At 42.1% G+C, this 12513-nt stretch overlaps 1 protein-coding gene across 2 annotated transcripts in view; it reads right to left on the bottom strand.

The window, feature by feature from the left end:
• Positions 1-10242, bottom strand: part of LOC105463542 (centrosomal protein 135) — a 118502-nt gene extending 108260 nt beyond the window's left edge. The window contains exons 1-2 of one of the 2 annotated variants that reach the window (XM_011710707.3): positions 10151-10241; positions 2255-2384 (exon numbers count right to left, since the gene is read on the bottom strand). The gene's annotated coding sequence lies outside the window, so the exon portion shown is untranslated. Of the gene's footprint in view, positions 1-2254; positions 2385-10150 lie in introns of both variants that reach the window. The other variant, XM_011710708.3, reaches the window with a different exon arrangement.
• Positions 10243-12513: the final 2271 nt, after the last annotated feature.

The following is a 12513-nucleotide window of genomic DNA, read 5'->3' as shown; positions in this document are numbered from 1 at the left end:
GTTTTGGGGGGTGAAGTGAGGATGGTTAATGGATACTAAAAAAATAATTAGAATGAATAAGATCTAGTATTTGCTAGCATAATGTGGTGACTATAGTAAAAAATAATTTAACTGTACATTTTTTTAAAGTAAAAGGGTATAATTAGATTGTTTGTAACATAAAGGATAAATGCTTGAGGAGATGGATGCCTCATTTACCAGATGTGATTATTACATATTCTATGCCTGTATCAAAATCTCTCATGTACTCCACAAATACATACACCTACCATGTACCCACGAAAATAAAAACTTTCAAAAGGAACAGGTGGGTATGAATGAGAACTAACCAGAAAACTTTGAAATTAAAAATATAGTCATCAAAATTTTAAAAAATTTGTTAAATGGCATAAACACACAGCTAAAAGAAAACACACAGCTAAAAGAATTAGACATATTTACCTGGACCCCAGTGCAGACAAAACAATCAACTATATGAAAAAGTAATTAAGAAATATAAATAATAACTTGAGAGACTCCAAGAAGGCCCTAGAGGGATAGCAGCTATCGTAGGTTGAATGGCCTCCTAACGGTGTCTACACTCTCATCTGTGGAACCTGGGACTAGTGTACTACATGGCAGGAGGGAGTTGGCAGATGTAATTACGATTAAAGGCCTTAAAATAGGGGGCATTGTTTTCAATTCTACAGGTGGGCCCAATATACTCACACGAGGCCTTAAAAACAGTGACGTGGGCTGGGCGTGGTGGCTCAAGCCTGTAATCCCAGCACTTTTGGGAGGCTGAGGCGGGTGGATCACTTGAAGCCAGGAGTTGGAGACCAGCCTGGCCAATATGGCAAAACCCTGTCTCTACTAAAAATAAAAAAATTACCTGGGCATGGTGTCACACACCTATAATCCCAGCTACTTGGGAGGCTGAGGCCAGAGGATCACTTGAGCCCAGGAGGTGGAGGCTGCAGTGAGCTGAGATCATGCCACTGCACTCCAGCCTGGGCGACAGAGCAAGACTCCGTCTCCAAAAAAGAAAGAAAGAAAAAAAAAAAAGCAGTGAAGTATAAGAAGGACTTCATGGGAAAAGACATAACAAGCTGACTTACTGGCTCAAAAATAGAAGGGGCAGGCTGAGAGGAATGCAAGCATCCTAGAAGGGCTGAGAGAGAGCCTGTTCACAGCCAGCAACTGTTAACTGAACCTTAGCCCTACAGCTGTAGGAAACGGAATTCCTTACACCAATCTGAATGAGTGGACCCTACCCCAGATTCTCTTATCTCTAGATAAGAGCCCAGGCACTTTGATTTGGGGAGCAGAGCCCACCTACAGAGTTCTGACCTTCAGAACTATGAGATAATACCTGTGAGTTGTTCTAAACTGCTAAGGTTGGGGTGAATTTTTTTTTTTTTTTTTTTTTTTTTTTGTAGCAACAGAAAAACAAATATAGCTGAGAAGTCAGGCGTGAAGAGATAACAGGTAAAAATTATCCAGAACTGAATCTAGGCACAAATATTCAGATAAAAAGTTTGCACCATCTAACTAAGGAAAGCAGGTTAAACATACGCAGTTATTTCAGCTCTCTCCCTCTTTCGCTCCCCTAAAATTACAATAAAGGGCTTATTTATTTATTTGACAGAGTCTTGCTCTGTCGCTCAGGCTGCAGTGCAGTGGCACAATCTTTGCAACCTGCCTGCTCCTGGGCTCAAGTGACTCTCCTGCCTCAGCCTCCCGAGTGGCTGGGACCACAGGCATGCGCCACCATGCCCGGCTCATTTTTGTGTTTTTTGTAGAGATGGGGTTTCACCATGTTGCCCAAGCTAGTCTCCACCTCCTGGGCTCCAGTGATTCTCCTGCCTCAGCCTCCAAAAGTGCTGGGATTACAGGCATGAGACACCACACCCAGCCCATAAAGGAATTTTTAAGGTGCTCTTTAAAAACCATTAGGACAAAGAGATGGTAGAGGAGACAATATCAATACAATGTCGGGATTGAATAGCAGAAGGACAGCTGGAAATTGACTTAGCTCTGAAAATTTTGAATCTCATCCAGCAGTGGGAAAAGCTCAGGAGCAACCTAACTACTCTGTAGAAACCTCAAAAGGCCCAGGCGACACCAGGTAACTCTGGAAGTGGAAATGAAGTGGGGCTAAAAGCAGCAGGATTGTCTTCAGTGGAGTGTTTCCCACCGTCTTTTGCTGTAGAGAATCATGAGCTGGTTCCATGCAGTTTCACCTTAGGCAGGGGTGGATGCTTTCCTTCCCCACCTTCATGATTTCTGCAGGTGCCCCAGCAGGAAGGATCCATGGCAGGCTGAGCAAACTCTGGGCACAGACAGGCATTATTCATGCCGGACATCAACAAGCTCTCTTCTGGCCACTATCAATGTGGTCTTCTCTAGGGAGCAATAAGAAAGACAGATGACAACGCCCCTAGACACTGTGATAGAAATGCACAGGCTAACTTGTCTCCCCAGACTAACCTGTCTTCCAGCAGCTCCTTGGCATTTGCTTGCTCAGGGTGTGGGGTGTGAAAGGCAGGAATTTCCTGGGCCAGAGCTGATTCCATCAGTGCATGGCCCAGCTGATTCCATCCTGACTTACACTGATTCCATCAGTGTATCTGGTCCCTTTCCTACTTTTCCTCCTTGTATTAGTTTCCTCAAGCTGCTGTTAACAATGATCACAAATGGGCCAAGCACACTGGTTCACGCCTGGAATCCCAGCAGTTTGGGAGGCTGAGGTGGGAGGACTGCTTAAGCCCAAGAGTTCGAGACCAGCCTGGGCAATAAAATAGGAACCTGTCTCTACGAAATAAAAAAGAATTAGCCAGGCGTGGTGGCACATGCCTGTAGTCCCAGCTACTCAAGAGGCTTAGGCAGGAGGAGAGCTTGAGCCCAAGAGGTTGAGGCTGCGGTGAGCTGTGATCAAGCCACTGCACCCCATCCTGAGTGACAGAGTAAGACCTTGTCTCAGAAAAAAGAAAAAAAAAAAATCACAAACTAGGCATCTTAATGCAACAGAAACGCATCTTGTCACAGTTCTGGAGGCCAGATTCCATAATCAAAAGTGTCATCAGGGCTGCACTCCCTTCCAGGCTCTGGGGGAGGAGACTTCCTTGCCTCTTCCAGCTTCTGGCGGCTATTAGCAATCCTCAGCTTGCTTGGCATGTGACCCCATCACTCTGATCTCTGCCTTTGTCTCCATGTTGCCTTCTTGTCTGTATGCCAAATCTCCTCTATATGTCTCTGATAAGGGCACTCGTCAGTGGATTTAGGGCCCACAGGGATAATCCAGATCATCTGGATTATCCTTGTAACAAGACCCTTAATTGTATCTGCAGAGATCCTTTTTCCAGGTAAAGTGACATTTGTAGGTTCCAGAGATTAGGACGTGGACATATCTCTTGGGGGACCATTGTTCAACTCAGCACACTTGCCTAGGTCTTGGTATTCTTATTTAGTCAGGGAGAGCAGGAAGACAAAACCCTTACACTTGCATAAAGGTTTTTCATCTTTTGTTTTCTTCTCTCCTTCCCTTCTTTCTGCACCTCTCTTCTTCTCTCCTTTCCCTCCCTCCCTCCCTTCCTTCCTTCATTCCTTCCTTCCTTCCTTCCTTCTTTCCTTCCTTCTTCCTTCCTGTTCTTCATTTTTCCCTCCCTCCTCTCTTGCTTTTTCATTTCACTTAAAAGCTAAGAATTTCCCATCTTTGTTTATCTGTTTAGTTTGTGGCTAGGATTGGAGAAAGGATGGAAAGGCTGTCCAAGTACAAGGGAAAGAATTCAATGAGGTGTAAAAGCATTACTTTGCTACCGCTGTGCATTGAAATAGAGTACTGTGACAAAATATGAAATATTGTCTTATTCGAAGTGAAATTACAAGACTGGCCAGTAAGACAAATATCACATATTATCAAATACATATTTTTATACACAAGTCACATTCTGAGTGACTAGATGCCCACTTCCAAGAGGCACAAAGAAATTGCAACTGATTAAATAGCAGAATCACATCTTCTGCACAATTTCACTGGTGGGCATAAAGTTAAAAAGTAGGCAAAGGACAGGGTTCAGTGGCTCACACCTGTAATCCCAGTACTTTGGGAAGCCGAGGCAGGCAGATCACTTGAGGTCAGGAGTTCAAGACCAGCCTGGCTAACATGGTGAAACCCCATCTCTAATAAAAATACAAAATAATTAGCTGGGCATGGTGGTGCATGCCTGTAAACCCAGCTACCTGGGAAGGGAAGCTGAGGTGGGAGGATTGTTGGAACAGAAGGTGAAAGTTGCAGTGAACCGAGATTGCGCCACTGCCCCTCAACCTGGGCAACAGAGCAAGACACTGACAAAAAAAAAAAAAAAAAGAAGACAAAGATTCCCAAATTATTCAAATTATGTTTTTCCTGTCTTCTCATTTTTATGTTTCTCAGCTGGGAGCATTTTGTTGAACTTGTGTAAGTAAATGCTTATGTGATAGAACTCCATTATATATTGTGATGGATTGACTTGTGTCTGCCCCAAAATTAATAGGTTAATGTTCTATCTCTAAATACCTCAAAATATCACCTCATTTGGAAATAAGGTCATTGCAGATTTATTTGTTAAGATGAGGTCATACTGGAGTAGAGTGGGCTCCTAATCCAATATGACTGGTATCCTTACAAAAAGAACACCATGTGAAGAGATAGAGAGAAGATCATACAAACACAGGGAGAATGTCATCTACTAGGAATGCCAACATTGCCAGCAAACCACCAGAAGCCAAGAGAAAGGCATGGAACAGATTCTCCCTCACAGCCCTCAGAAAGAATCAACCCTGATAACCTCAAGCCTCCAGAAATGTATTGTGAAACAAATGTATTGTGAAACAATACATTTCTGTTGGTTAAGCCGCCCTGGCAATCTGACACATATATGTTTAAGTACCAGTTAAGGCCACAGAATAAATATCTTAGGAATTCAGAAAAGAAAAAAATGCTCTGAAGACCTTCAGAGGAAGGTCTGATATGAAGACCTCAGCATAAAACTGAGCTACTTCTCAGTTTTATGGAGTAGATAAGACTTGGAGTTGGACCTTGAAATGACTAGAACTTGGATGCATAAAGAAGAAGAAGCAAGAGATGTGGGGATGGAAGAAAGGGAGGAGAGGAGATAACAGGATGGGAAAATTGATGAGGAAGAATGTTTTTCTCAATAATAAATACAGCCATCTGATGGGGCCAGCGACAAGAAGAATGGCATAGAAAATGACAAGACTGGAAATAAAAAGTGAAGTCAGATGACTAAAGGACCCACCAAATATTAGATTTCAGAGCTTGAATTTTATCCAATATGTAATGGAGAATTATTGACCTTTTAAAGCTGGAAAAATCACATGATGAAATTAGTTTGCGGGAAATAGATCTGGGTAGTAGAAGGATGGAATGGTGAATGGTGACTGGTGCAGAAAACAATGTGGTCTAGGACAAGAGTCAGAAGATTGTTTTAATAACATGATAAAGGTCTGAAGGAAATGTGTGAAATATTACAAAGGAAGAATGGACAGGGCTTAGTGAGGGAAGGGCCTCTGTGAGTGGAGGGGAAGGAATCCAGATAAACATCAAGGTTTTGAGTTTCAGAGACTGAAGACCCTGAGATGGCATAATCAGGAAGCCATCTTGGTGTGGCGGAGGGACTGGAAAGGGAGAGGGGACCAATAGTAAGTTTGGTTTGTGATATAAGGGGCTGAAAGTAATATAACAGCAATGTCTGGGATATAGTTGGGTGTGTGCACATAATATGTAAGAGAAACTTAACAGAGAGAAATTGAAGTTCCTTTTTTTTAGGTTTCTTCTTTGTATTTTTTTTTTTTTTTTTTTTTTTGAGACGTAGTCTCGCTGTGTCGCCCAGGCTGGAGTGCAGTGGCCGGATCTCAGCTCACTGCAAGCTCCGCCTCCCGGGTTTACGCCATTCTCCTGCCTCAGCCTCCCGAGTAGTTGGGACTACAGGCGCCTGCCACCGCGCCCGGCTAGTTTTTTGTATTTTTTAGTAGAGACGGGGTTTCACCGTGTTAGCCAGGATGGTCTCGATCTCCTGACCTCGTGATCCGCCCGTCTCGGCCTCCCAAAGTGCTGGGATTACAGGCTTGAGCCACCGCGCCCGGCCTTCTTCTTTGTATTTTTAAGACAGAGTCTGTGTATTTGGATGTTGTTTACTGTAGTCACCGATGATCCTGCTTCTCCCACTAGACTGTGAGCTCTTTAAGGGGTGAAACAGCTTCTTTGTACCCATAACCCAAGCAGACTATCTTGTTCTTAATAGGAGATCAGGAAATGTGAATTGAATTGAATCGTGCTGCACTGAAGTGAATGAATCAAGCCTTCTGACACCAAGCCCAGCATTCTCTCCAGTATAACACAGTTGCTTCCCTGTAGTGACTAGGCCAGAGATGGATCTAAAATGTCAATGTTACTGCCAGCTAATTCAGGGTCTTTTATTTAAGCAGCAGGGACTCAATTTCCCTATTCCACAGGTGTATGGTTTGACTGGCAACTTGATTACTTGTCAGGTAAAGATAATGGTTACAATAGTTCCAGCCTGTCTGGAGCCTTGTAGTGGAGCCTCTGTAGTACCTTGGCTACAAAAGAAACTCAAGCTGTGTAAATGATCAGATGTTATGAGAAGCTATTCTTTAGTAGCAGAGACACTGGAAAATTGTTCAAGAAAGGGTCCCTTTTAAAAGCAGAGTGCTGAAGCATCTTGATGATGTAGCAGTTTGTGTGTCTACAGTGACATCAGACATTTTCATTTCATAATGATAGCACAAGGAATTATACCTTTTAATCACTTTTTGGTGTTAGTAAGAAATAGAGATAGAGATTCACGGCCTCTATATGAATGAAAGACTTGATAAACACTGCTATATTAAAAACAACAGACTGGGCATGGTGTCTTAGACATGTAATATCAGCATTTTGGGAGGCCGAGACAGGTAGATTGCTTGAGCCCCGAGATAAGCCTGGGCAACATAGAGAGATTCCATCCCTACGTTAAATACAAAAATTAATTAGGTTGGTGCAAAAGTAATTGCTGTTTTGCTATTTTAATGGCAAAAATCGCAATTACTTTTGCACCAATCTAAGAGCTGTGCGCAGCTTCTTGGGAGGATGAGGGGGGAGGATCACCTGACCCTGGGGAGGTTGAGGCTACAGTGAGCCAGGATTGTGCCACTGTGCTTCAGCCTGGGCAATAGAGTGTGACCCTATGTAAAAAAAATAAAATCAATAATAAAATTAGAACAACAAATCTGCTTCACGTCAAAAGGTCTATGATCAAAAGACAAAGAATAAACCAGGAAAATATTTACAACTAATATCATAAACCTAATATAGAAAGAGATCCTATAAATTGACAGTAAAATGACTAACAAATAGTAGAACAAATTAGAAAAATAATTTAACAGGCACAAGTATGAAAATATAATTTGCCAAATGGTTCTCTACCATAAGAAGAGACTCAAACTCACTGGACATAAGAGGCATATAAATGAAAACTAAGTGAGATGTGAAGGGTGAGTAGGTAGCCAAGTGAAAGAAGGATGGAGACAGACAAGAAGCTAAGAGACTAATAAACTAATCATAGCCATTGTGTATTACTGGGTTCTAGTGAGTGCTGCTTTACACAATTCATGTTTTACAAGTACCATTTCATTTAATCTCCATAATAAGCCTAAAAGTAGGAAGTATTGGTTTCACAAGGTTACAGATGGGATTAAGTAATTTACCAAAAATCACAAAGTAAATCATAGAGCCTTGACTTGAGCTCTGGAAGTTAAAACAACTCTGAGAATATAGCAGATTGCCAAGAAACGGAGCTCCATAGGACAATGACCAAAAATGAAAATGTTCAGACAAAGATCAATTAAACTTTGTGGAGACAGAGAGTTGCCAGAGTCCTAAAAGTTCAATTAGACCAACCTCCAACATAGAACACAGACCTCCTCTGCAACCTCTCCAACAGATGGCCATCCCAGCTGCCACCTAAACACATCCAATGACAAAAGAGAGCTCTCTACTTGTTAAAGCAGCTCATTGCATTGCTGAACATCTTTGTTGGAAAAATTCTTCTTTATATGAAGCCAAAATCTGTCTCTCCATAAGTATGAGCAATTTGTTCCAAGCAATCAAAAGAAAATGAATTTTTTCTCTTATGCATGTGATAATTCTTCAGAATAAACCCAGATCCTTCCATTTTTGCTCACTTGACATGGTCTCCAAGCCCATCCCTTATCTGGCTAACTCCTCTGGAGTAGAAACACTCTAGTTTCTCAGTTTTCTTATTAAAATGTATTCTCAGAAATGATTGTGTTAGATTATGGCTGAGTATTGAGATATACTTATTTCTTTTAATATGCCTGCACAGCACACTCAATGTATATCAGTCTATTACTGTAATTGCCCAATGGGTTCTTCCTGTTCACTGCACAGGCAAAACCAATTCACTGAGACCAGGGTATTGCAGTAAAGAAAGAGTTTACATAATGCAAGGCAGCTGAGTGAAGGACTGCAGTTATCACTCAAATCAGTCTCTCTCTCAGAGAACTTAGAGGCTAGGATTTTTATGGAAAATTTCATGGGCAAGGGCCTAGGGAATTGGTGCTGCTGATTGGTTGGGGACAAAGTCATAGGGGTGTGGAAACAGTCCTCATGTGCTGATTCTGCCTCTGATTGGGGGCCACAGGACCAGCTGAGTAATAATTCATGGGTCTGAGTGGGGTCATTTGGTTTGCAGAATGCAAAAGTCTGAGAAGTATCTCAAAAGACCAATCTTAGGCTCTATCATAGTGATGTTATCTATAGGAGCAAATGGGGAAGTGACAAACCTTCTGACCTCTGGCCACATGACTCCTGAGCAGTAAAGGATTATAGAAACTATGTCTATACTTTAGCAGAATGTAGGCCCTTCCCAAAATTCTAATCTTGTGGCCTTTCATTAGTCTTATAAAGGCAGTTTCAGCCCCCCAACAAGGAGGGAATCAGTTTTAGAGGGGACTATTATCATCCTTGTTTCATAGTTAAGCTGTAAACTAAATTCATCGCATGGTTAGCCTCACCTATGCCCAGGAGTGAGTGAGTACAGCTAGCCCGTAAGTCTGGAAGCAAGATAGAGTCAGCCATGCTAAATTTCTCTTGCTGTCATAGTCATTGTAAGGGCAGTTTCAGTATTACATTAACCTTTTTAGCATGAGAATCACATATGTTCCAGTGAAGAAGTGTTACTGGAAAGGGGTCCCGATCAAAACCCCAAGAGAGGGTTCTTGGGTCTCACGCAAGAAAGAATTCAGGGTGAGTCCATAGAGTAAAGTGAAGTCAAGTTTATTAAGAAAGTAGAGGAATAAAAGAATGGCTACTCCATAGGCAGAGCAGGCCCAAGGGCTGCTGGTTGCCCATTTTTCTGGTTATTTCTTGATTATATGCTAAACAAGGGGTGGATTATTCATGCCTCCCCTTTTTAAATCATGTAGGATAACTTCCTGATGTTGCTGTGGCATTTGTAAACTGTCATGACACTGGTGGGAGTGTAGCAGTGAGGACGACAACCAGAGGTCACTCTTGTGGTCATTTTGGTTTTGGTGGTTTTTAGCTGGCTTCTTTACTGCAACCTGTTTTATCAGCAAGGTCTTTATGACCTGTATCTTCTGCTGACCTCCTGTCTCATCCTGTGATTTATATGCCTGAACCATCTGGGAATGCAGGCCAGTAGGTTTCAGCCTCATTTTACCCAGTTCCTATTTAAGATAGAGTTGCTCTGGTTCACAAACCTCTGACAGAACCATGCAGAGTCCTCTTTCAATGGCTGATAGGTTTTTAATACCTGTATTTATTTATGTTATCCTGAATGCAAATATAAAATTTCTGGATCAAAGTTATTATAATTCATGTCAAAAACTATCCATTCCCTTGCCCCAACCCCCTAGAGTGATATGATGAAAGCCAGATGTCATCTTATATGTACTAGGTTCTATACTGCAGGAGAGAAAGCGCCCCCTCAAAATTATGAATCTGAGAGCTTATATATGAGAGGGTCAGCTTTCTCTTTTCCCCTTCTGAGAAAGGGAGAGAAACCTTTGCTTTCTAGTGTACACCAATTTTCCTGGGGAAGAAAAGGGAAAGGTCTGGGCTTCTTACCTTTTGGAATGCAAATAAGTGTCTCGTGGGAAGATAAGAGAAGTTTCTCCTGGTTTACAACTCTTGGGATGTTTTCTTGGTTGCAGGCTTTACCCCCTCCCACCCTGCTCCTCTGAAGTGTAAACACAGACCTGTGGGGAGACAAATCTCTCTAGAGTTATCTCATTACCTATTCAGTCATAGTCATAATTTAACTTCTAAGCCTTGTTCTTTAATCTGGACTCCAGAAAAACTTGCTCAGAAAGTCCTAACTGTGCGGAAACATGAAAATACTCACTTGTTGACTTGGGCTTGATACTGGTCTATTTCCTAGGTCCAGAGTGACTTGCCCACTTGTTTCCTGTCTCTCTCTCTCATCTCACTCTCTCTCTCTTTCTCTCTCTCTCTCTCACTCTCTCTCTCTCTCAAGGGAGGGGGATCCCCAAAGAACCCACAGCAAAAAAGACAGAGTCAGGTTTAAACACCTGGTAGGGCCAGAGGGCAGAGGCTGGATCATAGCAATACTGGTCAAGTGAGAGCTCTCCTTCTCTCTTTCCCTCCATCAGTAATTCAGGGAGGGGAAGAATGGAAGTGGACATGATGAGAGTAAAGAACGTGACCGTGACCACCTCCCTTTTCTTCTCTGCTGGCAGCAGTCCCGAGCTGGAGAAGGATGAAAATATTGATTATAAGCTGTGTTTAAAGATTTGGTTATAAAATGGAACTAGATATTTTAATTACTGATAAAGGACTTGCTTTACAACAGAGAGACCAGAAAAGTCATGGATTTTGCCTGAGTTATTATCCAGGAGCAAGGGGAAGAATTGAATGTGAGGATATAAAATTTATGTTTTGAGCCATTCTGAGTGAAACAATACTTGTCAAAGGCGTTCGAAGCAGAGCAACCCCATCTTGAACAGGGATTGAGTAAAATAAGGCTGAGACCTACTGGGCTGCATTCACAGGAGGCTGGGTATTCTACGTCACAGGGTGAGATGGGAGGTTGGCACAAGATACAGGTCACAAAGACCCTGCTGACACAATAGTTTGCGGTAAAGAAGCCCACTGAATCCCACCAAAACCAAGATAGCAATGAGAATGACCTCTGATGATCTTTACTGCTCATCATACGCTAATTAGAATACATTAGCATGCTAAAAGACATTCTCACCAGCATCATGACAGTTTATAAATGCCATGGCAATGTTAGGAAGTCATCCCATATGGTCTGAAAAGGGGAGGAACCCTTGGTTCCAGGAGTTGCCTACCCTTTTCCTGGAAAACTGATGAATAATCCACCCCTTGTTTACCATATGATCAAGAAGGAACTAACAATAAGTACAAGCAGCTGAGCAGTCCATGGTGCTGCTCTGCCTATGGAGTAGCCATTCTTTATTCCTTTACTTTCTTAATAAAACTTGCTTTTGCTTTACTCTATGGATTTGCCTCAAATTCTTTCTTGCATGAGATCCAAGAACCCTTTCTTGGGTCTGGATTGGGACCCCTTTCCAGTAACATGCTATCTAAACCTTGCACATAAATAGAGTATATTTATTTTTCTTCTTAAGGGAAAAATGCATCGGAAGAGGAATATTCTGATACACAGACAGGGCCTGTTTCACCTCTCTTTCTAATACTCCAAAATTGGATGCTAACAAACAGAACTTTCAGAAATATTCTCTACAGATGCCTGAAGCATCCAGGAGGTAGTACAGATGTATTAAAATATTCAAGAAGAGTTGGATAAATCAATGGATGCCAAATAGAGAATGGGATTTTCAGAGAATCTGGTCATACTTCAAGGAATGCTCTTAATTTTCCACTTGACAAAATGGGATCAACCACGCTCCCTTGCTCCAACCCTCAGCGAATGTGCAGAGGTTTCACTGGGAAGACCAGATCCCAGGCTGGGTGCTCCATGGGTCTGATCCAATACAGCAATTACTTTTGCAGTCTAGAGGTCCCATAGCACCCTATGCTTCTTTTCATAGCATTTAACAATCTGTATTGTCATTGATTTTTAAATTTATTTAGCAGGACTGTGAATTCAACTCACATCGCATCTCAGGAGTATGGAGACATTGTATAGTCCCTTTGTTAATGAGTCCAGCCTTCTTCCTTGAATCCCACCTGCTGGTGAGGAGTAAAAACAATTAACTTTTAAATCCTTACTTGTTTAAACTTAATCTGATCTACTCACTTAGAAATCCCTTAAGTGAAGTTAGTCTGTGTAGGAAAAGAAAAGTTCAGCTGTCAGATTTCTCACCTTTTCAGCCCCAAGATGTTGACTAGGTATTTTGTATGTGGGGAGGAATGGGGTTGCCTGACCCGGAGGTCTTGGGAACAGTGTTCTCCACCTTGTTGACTGTTATCCCCCGGTAGCT

Source organism: Macaca nemestrina, chromosome 3 (assembly GCF_043159975.1).
Source record: "Macaca nemestrina isolate mMacNem1 chromosome 3, mMacNem.hap1, whole genome shotgun sequence".
Lineage (NCBI taxonomy): Eukaryota > Metazoa > Chordata > Mammalia > Primates > Cercopithecidae > Macaca > Macaca nemestrina.
The sequence above is the reverse complement of the archived record's forward strand: the minus strand, read 5'-3'. Positions and strand labels throughout refer to the sequence as shown.